Raw genomic sequence first — 12,838 nt, 5'->3', positions numbered from 1 at the left:
TGATCGCAAAAATAGCGAAAACTAAAAGGAATAACGACAGAGCAGTGAAGGAGATAAGTAATCCTAAATGTAATGCTAAGCCACGCCCACTTTCATTTTCATGAATTGCACTTTCTTCCGTTTTAACGCATCACTAATGAATTATTACCGAATTATTACCGAATGCTCGCTAACAGCTGTAGATAAATTTGATGAATCCTGAAATCAACTTAAAGCTAGGTACACACGGAGCGATGTTACTTATCAATCGAGCCGCATCGGCGGCTCGATTGATAAGATCCGACAGGTCCGATCTCGGCGCTGCTCGATTCCCCGCGAGCGGACAATAGCGGGGAATCGAGCAGAAGATAAGCGGCGCCGGCGGGGATGAGCGGGTATCGAATCCGACGCACGCGCAGACGAGCGGGGTCGCGGCGGGTGTGCGTGGGGATGCGGAAGAGGCAATCCGGCGGCTAATCGAGCCGCCGGATCGCTCCGTCTAGATTAGGCTTAACAAGTTCGGTATTTTACCGAACTGTCATTAACCAATTCGATGAGTCTTGATGAATCGAAGCCTTAAAGTATACACTATCATGGCAGGGGAGAGAGACCAGGACAGCCCCACACAGCAGCATCACAGCTCTAGCTGAAACAGAGCTTTTACATTCAAATAAGGAGCCGCACATGGCAGATGAGCTGCTCCCCCCTCACTGGCTGCCCGGCCCCATGTGATTTCAGCCGAGCTATAAAGCATCCGCCCCAGCGGGGACCCTGCAACTATAACAACCCAAGCAAATGGCTACGGGCACACCGGACCCCCATATCCTGGGCACTTTTGATAAGATACCAGGCTAGTGCCCGGGATCTGAGCCCCTAGCGACACGCCTGTATAAGTAATGGATTTGAAAGCCAGCTGTGTGTGCTGCATTGATTTCAGCGGAGCAATGCTTTCCATGGCCACATGTGTGCATACATTTCTATGTGGGAAAAGGAAATGATTAGTGAATGCTTGTAGATATTTCCCATTATGCTCGGAGATCTCTGCATGGTGTAAGAAACGTTGCCTAAACTTGCATGTTTAATGCAATTTACTGCTTTTGCAAGGGGACCTTATAAGAAATAGGAGTATTTCGGTAGTATCATGAATTCAGGGGAAAGCACATGGGAATGTAGTCAATACAATGAAATAAATACATCTATATACTTAGATATATAAACAAACAAAACAAACCCTCCAAGTTGGCATAAAAATTGGCCGTGGCCTTCTTTATTGGTTAAATTAAACTTACTCAAAGAGGTCCAAATAACTTAATTAAATATAAAACTTTTTCATCAAAACTTTAATAACAGATAACAAATACCTTATTGCAATCCACCAATACGGTTCGGACCGCTTTATAATACTCCAACTTTCCGAAAAAGGACCCCTGCACGATATTCGTCCACACTTGCCTGTGTGACTTGAGGAACCAATAAAGCTTGACCATGACGAGAATCCGTCCTCTTAAGGGAAGGGCGGGTGGGGAGCTCCCCAAGCCGCTCCGGACTACAATGTGAAATGTGCTGTACGGACCCTTCTTATATACCCTGTATTTCTTGCTGATTGGCTGCTGCAACAATGTTTGGGCCCTAGCAACACCTGGCAGACTACCTTACACTTACCTGCCGACCAATCCCAACCCTAGCTACATTCTTTTACCTCGCAACCTGCTCCTAAGGGGGGAACCAATCAGCAGCGCAGTTACCACATACATTGACCTTAATGTTAAACATCCTGACAGACATATAACTATATAAAAATACCTTTTCTGATTGCCACAATCCCATGTAGGGCTTATTCTATTTATTCATTATCCCTTCTCATGATACATTTTTTCAGGTGATGGAATTGCTGGCCACATCATACTGCACAAGAAGCAAAGTCATGATCACATGATCAGAATCAAACCAATAAATAAAACTTGTGCTTCTCCATTAACGAGGGAAGCCTCGATAGGATCCAGAGGCTTCCCCCTCCCGAGGTGAGTACCCTCCAGGGGCGTTTTTTCTTACTACAGATTTTCTTTAAGGAACTTTTCTTACAATCATGTCATATCATATATCACCATATAATGGTGACAAAGCTAGAACCAGGGTCAGAAATATGATTTGTGTGGTGTATACAGACCAATGTAGCTCTTGTAACATAACACTGTCTTAAATATCTTTTACAGTATATTTGCTTCATAAACTGGGAATCCTGTGCTACCTCTGATCCTTTCTGAATGCCATTCAGGTTTGTGACACACGGTCACACACTACTTCCTTTAAATAGTCACGACAGCCAGTTATACAGGTGCTTTTGTGTGGACTAAACTGCAGAGCAAATACATAGGTATTAACTTGGAATTAGTTAGATTATCTTTTCAGGTGAAGTTTCAAGCCATATGTATACTTGTGTAGTACAATAAAGTTAAACCAATTATTTTTTTCAAATTGTGAAATTTCATTACTAATATCTGGTTTGTCTATTATGTATGCTATTTGTTTGATTTTGTTTTCTGCAATAATAGCCAACAAAACAATTGAAAGATGTTTTGTAAATATGCTTTTTACACAGCAGACTATTTATCTTCTCACCAAATATGTATTTTATGTTATTAATATCCAATGCACAATCATTTTTCAAGGGACAAAACTGCTGAGCATCCCTTCACACACAGTGGAAAAAATAAAATTAGGCCAGATATCAATATTTATAAAGGAGAATCTTTTCTTCTGAGTATTTGAAAAATGGGTCTAGCTTATTAAACAGGAACATGTGACATTATGAGACGTATGCACAGACCCAAGCCTACACAGACCTGGGCTGTATACCTTTTTTTTCTCACTGTGAGGGTTAAGAACTCAGGGCTATAAATTACACTTTTTCTGCAGCTGGACTTCAGTCTGGATTGTAGTAACATTCACTGATAACTAATTACAGACCATAAAACATTTCCATAGCACAAAAATGCTTCTAAGTGCAGGATACAGTAAAGCTAAGTACTCACGGGGGGACAATTGTAGCTGTCGCTTCACACGGGAGCGTGTGCGCGACAGTTCGGAGACAGTTCGGCGACAGCTCGTCGCCAAGTCCCTCTGCATACACACGGCAGCAGAGGGATTAGCGATGCGGCGGAAGATGTCGCCGAGGTTCCTCCCCCCCGCCGGATGCTCCGTGTACTGTGTGTGGGTAGCTGTCGCTAGCCCGCATACACATGCGGGGCTAGCGACAGTTCCGGCGATGTTGCGGCGACGGCTGTAGCCGGCGATTGAACATGTCAATCGCCTGGCGACAGCTCCGACGGGCGACGGTTCGGGGCGCGCGCGTCATACACACGGGCGAACCGTCGCCGCAGCACGCGCGTGCCACGTGGTTGCGGCGACGGCCGTACCCCGTGTGTATGAGCCTATAGAAAGTAAAAGGTTAAAGAATGGAGCTGTAAAATAGTTGTCCAGCTGAGGCAATAAATGCTTTAGACTTTTTAGCCTATAAAGGGCCCTTTTCCACTGGAAAGCGCATTCCCAATTTCCACTTGCCGCATTTACACTGTGAAGCCACCAGGAACAGAGTGCAATCCCACCAAGAATCGCAGAATCCTGAGATTACGACTTGGGGGGAAAAAATTGCACTAGCGGAAAATGAGCACCGTGATTTACATGTAAAACGCAGTTCCATTGCGATCAGCCAAACGGCTGCGATCTGCTTTTTGAAGCAGAGCAAATAAGCTGATCGTAGCTAGTGGTAAAAGGCCCTAAGTTTTAGCAAGTGCTTACTGCCATCTGTGGCCTCTGGTTACTACTCAGTTCCCTGATTACATGGCTTTAATTATTCAACTACTGGATAGTCAAATTATTCCTTCTGGAAGAGCTTGCTGCCTCTTCTGCACTGGGCATGTATGAGTTCACAAACGGCACTTGCCCAGTAAATGTAAACTTGCGCATTTGCACTGGGCATGTGCAAGTTCCTAAACTGTGCAAGCCCAGTCAATAGGTTCACTCGTGCATGATTCCTTTTGGTGGGTATGCGTGGTCCATGAACTTGCATATGAACATGGGTACTACCATGGAGTGCTGGAACACTGTTAAACAGGTAATGAAAGTCTCAAAAGGGCATTTAGTGCTTGGCTCACAGAGATCATACCGACAGCAGAGCAAGTGGGCTGCAGCGGCGGGAGAGCAGCGTGATCAGTGGGAGCGGTAATTGAAAGCTTCACCCTTGCAACGATCACCCATGCTATGCATTTGAGTGAACCTAACTTGCCTAATCTCCATGCTCCCATCCAGTGACTGACTAAGCATTACCTTGTACTCATACTGTACTGCGTGATCTGCTTTTTTTTTTGTATTCCTGTATTATCATATTGCTGTATGTCACCCCTAAATATTGTCTGTAACCTAAACTAATGTCCAGCGCTGTGTAATATGTTGGCGCTTTATAAATACAATAAATAAAAAAAATATATATATATAAATAGATGAAATTGTTTATTTCATCAGTTTATTTTTAATTTAGGTTTGCTATGAATGTGGAGCTCCGCTCACAACCTCCGTCCACCGACAGTGCAGGAAAGCAGGCTGCCAAGACCTCAGATCCAAGACCGTAGAAAGTGAAGTCCGCACGATGTCGGTAGAATCAACATGGCTTTATTCAATCGTTACACATAACAAGCTAAAAGCCAGCACCACATGCTGACATGTTTCGGGCGTTACACGCCCTTAATCATAGCATAGGCGCACGTGAGAAAGGGTGACTCCTATATAGAGTAAGGTTACACCCGATACCACATGCTCAATTGACCCCACCCACAAAGAAAAGTGCATATAAAACAATGGGGGGAGAAAAAGACGCACAGAAAATCCCCACATTGAAATAATCTATTAATTTAGGTTTGCCTATAAAGGATAACTGAAGTGAGAAGAATTTGGAGGTTGCCATATTTATTTCCTTTTAAACAATACCAGTTGCCTGGCAGTCCTTCCAGTTTATTTGGCTGTAGTAGTGTCTGAATAGCACCAGAAACAAACATGCAGCTAATCTTGACAGATCTCTGTATGCCTACACCATTTTCCGTCCGCCTGTGTGCTATATCACAGATAGCTGCATATTTGTTTAGGAGAAAAGGGTCAGAATTATGAAATATGTAATGCTGAAGTTGATGCTGCATAAGAATCAGAAAAAATGCAATAATTTGCAAGTCATGTAAATACTAGATTTACCAGAGTTAAAAATACTACAAAGACAACATAGAAAATGTAGACGCTAATAAATATTTTTTTTTGAAATGCTGATTTTGATACCAGAAACAGGTTTTAAAAAAATAATGTGGTACATTGGCATGTTTATCGCTGTGTTGCATCACCTCAATAAAAATACTATATCATTCCCTCTAGATTGTAAGCCTTCGGGCAGGGTCCTCCTCCTTTTGTGTCCTACCTGATCATGCACCTCCATTACTGTGCATTTAAGTGAACCTAACTTGCCTAAACTCCATGCTCCCATCTAGTGACTGACTAAGCATTACCTTGTACTCACACTGTGCTGCGTGATCAGGTTGTTCTTGTTTTCCTATATTGTCATATTGCTGTATGTCACCCTAAATATTGTCTGTAACCTAAACTAATGTCCAGCGTTGCGTAATATGTTGGCACTTTATCAATACAATAAATAAACAAATATATATAATACTTTGGGAACTACAAAAAAAAAAAAAAAGATCAATCGCTATAGATTTAAAATGAAAAGGTTGCTCTGTTCTTGCCTGATACGGGATTTCAGCTCTTCAGCAGTATGTGAGGTCATGTTTATCTTAAAGAGAATCTGTATTGTTAAAATCGCACAAAAGTAAACATACCAGTGTGTTAGGGGACATCTCCTATTACCCTCTGTCACAATTTCGCCGCTCCCCGCCGCATTAAAAGTAGTCAAAAACAGTTTTAAAAAGTTTGTTTATAAACAAACAAAATGGCCACCAAAACAGGAAGTAGATTGATGTACGATATGTCCACATATAGAAAATACATCCATACACAAGCAGGCTGTATACAGCTTTCCTTTTGAATCTCAAAAGATCATTTGTGTGTTTACCTTCTGTCCCCTTCTTCTCTCATGCACTGAACATTACAGGCTTCCTGCAGACAGCTCTGCTTGTGCCTGTGTTTGTAATCCCTCAGTATGTGTCAGCCAGCTACTTTCACAGAGGAGGATTTTTATCCAGCTCTCTTCTATCACTGATAAGATAGCAGAGAAGCTGCTGGCTTATGTAAATAAAACACACACTGGAGTGTGCATAGAGGAACAGACCAGCACGGAAGAGTTGGCAGCCTTCCAGACACAGGCCGACAAGTCTGACAGGGGAAAGATACATTGATTTATTACAGAGACCGTGATAGTACAAAGTGCTGCAGTGAGCCAGAACACATTAGAATAGGTTTTGGAACTTGTAGGATGATAAAAAACAGGATGCAATTTTTGTTATGGAGTCTCTTTAAGCTTAGAATTAGAATATAGGATGGTAGAAAAAACGTTGTAATTTTTGTTACAGAGTCACTTTAAGGTGGCCATTAACTTTACAGTCTTGTGGTCGATTGGTAATTTCTGATCACCACAGTAATCAATCAGAAATGATCAGTCTTGCCCACTAATGCCAAAAACTTGTGAACCAATTTGATTAGATTAATGGAATGGGTTTTACGGTTTGATCCCATCAATCTGATAATCTGATCAGATTGCCAATGACAGCTGGTTTTGGGCCATTAGTGGCAACGAGTTGAATCAGAAACTATCAATCGTCCAGGGGATTGTAACATTAATAGCCACCTTTACTTTACATTTTATGTTGTGCAAAATGCATTGAAAACTGACAGGTCTGGACTAGAAGAAGGGCAGTTTAGCACCCTGACATGTTTTTTACAAGGACATGTTGTTGTAAAAGAAGGCTTGCCATTGCCTTGCTAAAATAAGCAGGGCCTTCTCCGAAAGGGAAATGTTGTATGGAATACAGCAGCTGATGCTCCAAATCCTGTATATATCGTTCAGCAGTAATGTGCCTTCCTGTATTTGCAAGCTAGTGCTACCCAAGTCATAGTTACAAAGATTGGTTGAAAAACGACATCCGTCCATCAAGTTCAACAAGGAGAAAATAAATAACTAAAAATTAGGTACGCTTCTGTCCTGCACCCTCACATAACTACTCCCTGTGGTAAAAGATTCAACATTTTAACCACTTACTGTAAAGAACCCCTTCCTGAATAGGTGGAAAAAACTTTTTTTTCTCCATATGCAGATCATGCTGCCTTGTCCTTTGTACAAGACTAGGGACAAAAAGCTTATCTGTCACCCCTCCATAGCAACAGAACGGGTCATTGTCTATGCAGCTGACATGGGTCTGTACAGGCTGGCCCAGTGATGTCGCCCAAGAGGATCGGGTCCCAATCCATGATGGATGACACAAGTCAGCAGTGTGTATGCACCTTCAATCAGATCAGCCCTTAGCTACCTTTTTTTTCCCCAAACTAAATAAACCATGTCCAACCTTTCTTGGTAAGTGGGACCTTCCATCCCTCTGATTAATTTAGTTGCCCGCCTTTGTACCTGTTCTAGTAAGTCAATGTCCTTGCTATAGTGGGGTGCTGTATCCCATACTCCATATGTGGCTTTACAAGTAATTTATACAGAGACAGTAGTATACTTGCATCTCGTGACTTTACTTTCTGTTACTTCCTGCAGCTTTAGCTGCTGCTGCTTAGCATTAAATACAGCTGTTTATCTTGTTATCGACTAGTATTCCCAAGTCCTTCTCCAAGTCTGATGTTCCCAGCTGTAAGCCATTTATATCATGTTCTACCATTGGCACATCCAAGGCATCACACAAATCTATGAAGCAGTAAAGTGTTGTACCGTGTTAGCCATGAGTAAAAGCAAGAAGTTTTGAATCAGGATGATACCATTTATTGGCTAACTTAGAGATGGATAAACAGTGAGCTTTCGACTTATAAAAAGCCTTCGTCGGACTGGTTCCTGACCAAAACTGAAAAACACAGCTTATATACACTGACATACAGAGGAGAAACATTCTTTAGCAAACATAAATGTAAATAGATGCCTTAACTGTTACTGAGGAGGCTTTCCCAGGCATCCTATCTAAACTGATAAGATCAATAGAATCCTCAACATGACATAAAGCAGACTCTGGTGATGGGGAGACATCGTAAATTCCGAATTCAAATGGTGACTGGCCTGGTTACATGCACCATTAATTCTAAGCTTAAAGAGACTCCATAACAAAAATTGCATCCTGTTTTTTATCATCCTACAAGTTCCAAAAGCTATTCTAATGTGTTCTGGCTTACTGCAGCACTTTATACTATCACTGTCTCTGTAATAAATCAATGTATCTTTCCCCTGTCAGACTTGTCGGCCTGTGTCTGGAAGGCTGCCAAGTTCTTCAGTGTTGTGGTTCTGCTATGAACTCCCCCTTCCAGGCCCCTCTCTGCACACTGCCTGTGTGTTATTTAGGATTAGAGCAGCTTCTCTCTTCTCTCTTATCTTTTACAAGCTGGATAAATCGTCCTCTGAGCTGGCTGGGCTTTCACATACTGAGGAATTACAAACAAGGGCAAAGCTGTTTGCAGGAAGAAAAGAGCAGCCTGAAACTTCAGTGCATGAGAACAGGGGGAAAGAAACACACAAATGATCTCTTGAGATTCAAAAGGAATGCTGTATACAGCCTGCTTGTGTATGGATGTGTTTTTCTATGTGTGGACATACTGTACATCAACCTACTTCCTGTTTTGGTGGCCATTTTGTTTGTTTACAAACAAACTTTTTAAAACTGTTTTTAACCACTTTTAATGCGGCGAGGAGCGGCGAAATTGTGACAGAGGGTAATAGGAGATGTCCCCTAACGCACTGGTATGTTTACTTTTGAGCGATTTTAACAATACAGATTCTCTTTAAAGATGAAGTAAGTATACAAGACATATTATGCAGTTGGATCCATAAGACCAGTTAAGTATAAAGGTAAAAGTGGATAACAACATCTTCAGTCTGGGTTGCCAGACTCAGACAGGTTCCCTGCAGATTTAAGCTAAGGTCTGAAAAAGTCCAGAGTTTAGCTAACAAAAGTTATAACCAATGTCCAATCGAAGTGGAAGAAATAAAATAAAGCTATCCATGGGCTTATGGAGGGGAATGTCATATAGCAATTTGACAAGCAAATAAGTAGTTCTATGGAGTTTGCTTAAAACAAGAAGAACTTCATGTTCTGTAGCGGAGGCCCCTTATAATGGTGCGAAGCCAGAGGAGGGAGGGGCAAGGGAGAACAAGGAAAAGGGGGGGGGGGGGGGGAGAAGGTCAAGGGGGAAAGGGAAGGTGAAAGGGAAGGTAAAAGGGAACTGGTAGGGTACAGTGTTCAGCAACCTTATTCCAGTGCAGTTGGAATGAGAAAGAGGTTGGAAAATTGGAAATGGAGATCGGTCTTCCAAGGATTGTCGACACAGTTGGATTGATCTTTGCATAAGATCAGGCACCTTGAGAGATTAAGGAGGCATATAGTCTGGAATGGATAATGACCATGTGTCCCACATTCTATGATATGAGTCCTCAGTATCTCTTAGGGTAGCTGTCATTTGTTCCAAGGTTTTAATCCAATCTATTTTAATCTTGAGATCAGAAATACTGGGGTGGGGGCTATGGTCTTCCAAGCAGAGGCAATTGGGAGCCTGGTTGCAGTTAGAATATGGGTGATTAAGGGCATGGAAGGTTTGTTTACTTCTGGGATGGGTTTACCCAGTAGCATGATAATTGGGTCCATTGGAACCGTGACATCTGTTATTGAAAAGATTAGTTGGCGAATTTCCTCCCAAAGAGTGGTGATTATTGGGGAGTACCAGAAAATGTGCTCTAGGGAGCCTTTATGTGGGCATCCTCTCCAACAGGTGTCAGGAGTGTTGGGGTATATTTTTTAGAAGACTTCTGGAGTTAAATACCACCTGAACAAGATTTTGTAAATATTCTCTTTAATTTTTGTACAAATGGAAGAGTGTTTAGTATTTCCCCAGATATCTTCCCATTCCTCTTTACTAATAGTAATCGAGAGGGCCCTTTCCCATTTTTCCATATAGGGATGGGAGACTTCAAGAGAGCCTGATTTTGATTGAAGTAGAAAGTATATCTGGGAAATCAGACCTTTTTGGTGTCCCTTGTTTGAACAAATCCTTTTGAAAGTAGTATAAGAGGATAAAGATGTCGCCCCTCGGGCGTGGTGATGTAGAAAATGGAAAATTTTATTGAATTCCATAAGTATCAAAGGGGAGAAGGGTATTTTTTTCTCTAAGTAAAGATCGAGTAAGAAGTTTGCCAGAAACAAAGTCTGTCCAGCTTTTTAAGTTGAAGTAGCCTAATTGATACCATCTGACTATAAAAGTAGGGGAGGTGCCTGGGGGGGGGGGGGGGAGGCAGAATTCCCCAATATGGTGTATAATGGGGATGGCTGGGATATCAGGCCTGCAGCTCGTGCTGTAGATTTCCAGAGATTAAGATTGAAAGGTATGGTAGGAAGTATAGATGTATTAGGTAATTTAGGGGGGTTGGTGGTCCAGAAGAAAGAGGCCAGGGACAAAGGGGAAACTTCTGTGGCTTCAATTATAGCCCATTTGGAAAAGACCCTCAAGTCTGACCATTCCGTCAGTTGTCGCAGATGTGCTGCCTGATAGTAGTGTTTTATATGGGGTAAACCCAGCCCCCCGTGTTCTCTCAAAGAGAGTAATACAGTTTTTGAGACTCTGGGGCATTTATGATTCCATACAAAGTCTAGGAAAGCAGATTGCAGTCTGGACAATTAAGTGGAAGGGACTTGGACCGGGAGGGTCTCAAACAAATATAGAATACGAGGCTATATATTCATCTTTAGCAAGTATATTCTACCGAACCATTACATTTTGTATGCTGTCCATTTGTGGAGATCTTGAAGTATTTTCTGTATAAGGGATGGGAAGTTATGTTTATAGATGGAAGAATATGAAGTGGTTAGGTTAATTCCTAGATATTTTAAGGTTTGGGTTCTCCAGTTATAGGGGTAGTGAGATTTCAGAGAAAGTAGCATTCCTGGGGGTATTTTAATTAGGAGGGCTTCGGTTTTGTCCTTATTCAATTTAAACCCAGATATGGCTTCATAGGTAGCAAAAGTAGAGTGGAGGGCTGGGAGGGAGGTCAAAGGGCTAGTGAGGAAAAGTAGAATATCATCTGCAAAATGGGATATTTTGTATTCATAGCTGTCTTGTTTTACTCCTAGGATGTCTTTATTAAGTCTAATAGCTCTAGCTAATGGTTCTATACTGATGGCAAAGAGCAGGGGGGACAAGGGACAACCTTGTCTTGTACCATTTTTGATGCAGAATGGGTGGGAGGGAGCAAAGGGGAGTTTGACTGTGGAAGTGGGAGAAGAGTATAAAAATTTAAGTAGGGTAATTACAAATGGACCGGTAAAGCCTTGATGCTGAAGCACCTTGAAGAGAAAAGGCCAGGAGAGCCGATCAAAGGCCTTCTTAGCGTCTAAGCTCAGAAGCACAGAAGGTCTTCCTGGTGTTATCTCCTGGTGTTATCTCCAGCCTGGCGCCCAAGAATGAAGCCCACTTGGTCGTTATTAAAATCTGTATGTCTTTTTTAATCTTTCAATAAACTAAGATTAATGATGAAGCTGTGCGGATCTCTACATATTGATTGCCATTGAAGATCCTGTGCTACCCGGGATACGGTGTCTGCACGCTTTACTAGTTTGTCTGGGAACAAGCCAGAGAGTGCGGTCTCACAGCTATAAATTTTTCTTTTCACATACACATATTTTCTTCTGGTCCCTGTATTCTCTGCTTCTGCACCAGGCTATTGTGGGGAACAGTGTCAAATGCCTTTGCAAAGTCCAAGTACACTACATCTATAGCTTTCCCGAGACCTAAATGTGCAGTCACTGCTTCATAAAAGCTGAGCATTGTGGTGAGACAAGACCAGTCTTTATTAACCTCCCTGGCGGTAAGCCCGTGCTGAGCACGGGCTATGTCGCCGGGAGGCACCGCTCAGGCCCCGCTGGGCCGATTTGCATAATTTTTTTTTTGCTACACGCAGCTAGCACTTTGCTAGCTGCGTGTAGCATCCGATCGCCGCCGCTACCCGCCGATCCGCCGCTATTCCTTGCGCCGCGGCCGCCCCCCCCCTAGACCCCGTGCGCTGCCTGGCCAATCAGTGCCAGGCAGCGCTGTGGGGTGGATGGGAGTCCCCTTTGACGTCACGACGTCGATGACGTCGGTGACGTGATCCCGCCCGTCGCCATGACGATGGGGGAAGCCCTCCAGGAGATCCCGTTCTTTGAACGGGATCTCCTGATCTCCGATCGCCGGCGGTGATCGGAGGGGCTGGGGGGATGCCGCTGAGCAGAAATAATTTTTTTTTTTTTTTTAAAACACTACTTTGCAGCCCCCTGGTGGATTTTTTTAAACCGCCAGGAGGGTTAAACCCATGTTGATGAATGTGCAAGCACGTGTCGAGCCAGTGTGAGAGCCTCCCGAGGCAAATGTAAAAATGTACAAATCTGGTGATAGATTATTTCACTTTGTGCTAATACATTATACCTGCTTGTGCCACTTCATGCTTTGCCATCACACTCATCTGTGCTGAGACAGCATGGGACAATTTGACTGCTTATAATGTGTGACCAACCAACATATGACAGATGTTGTTTGAATGAGGTCTAAGACACTGCTAAATTGAATTCAACTGTGGTTTAATGTCCTATTTATGCACTGGATCAACTAAGCCATCTGTGTATGTTTCCTACGGCAGCGG

General features: G+C 42.8%; 1 long non-coding RNA gene across 2 annotated transcripts in view; it reads left to right on the top strand.

Annotated features, from left to right (window-relative positions):
• The window catches only part of LOC137564088 (uncharacterized), a 274,411-nt gene extending 268,644 nt beyond the window's left edge, over positions 1–5,767 (top strand). Inside the window, exons 5-6 of one of the 2 annotated variants that reach the window (XR_011030511.1) lie at positions 1,859–2,000; positions 4,517–5,767. This is a non-coding gene — a long non-coding RNA (uncharacterized lncRNA). Of the gene's footprint in view, positions 1–1,858; positions 2,001–2,192; positions 2,433–4,516 lie in introns of those variants that run through there. The other variant, XR_011030512.1, reaches the window with a different exon arrangement.
• The last annotated feature ends 7,071 nt before the right edge of the window (positions 5,768–12,838 follow it).

This window comes from Hyperolius riggenbachi, chromosome 3 (assembly GCF_040937935.1).
Source record: "Hyperolius riggenbachi isolate aHypRig1 chromosome 3, aHypRig1.pri, whole genome shotgun sequence".
Taxonomy (NCBI): Eukaryota; Metazoa; Chordata; class Amphibia; order Anura; family Hyperoliidae; genus Hyperolius; species Hyperolius riggenbachi.
This window is presented reverse-complemented; position numbering and strand designations above follow the sequence as displayed.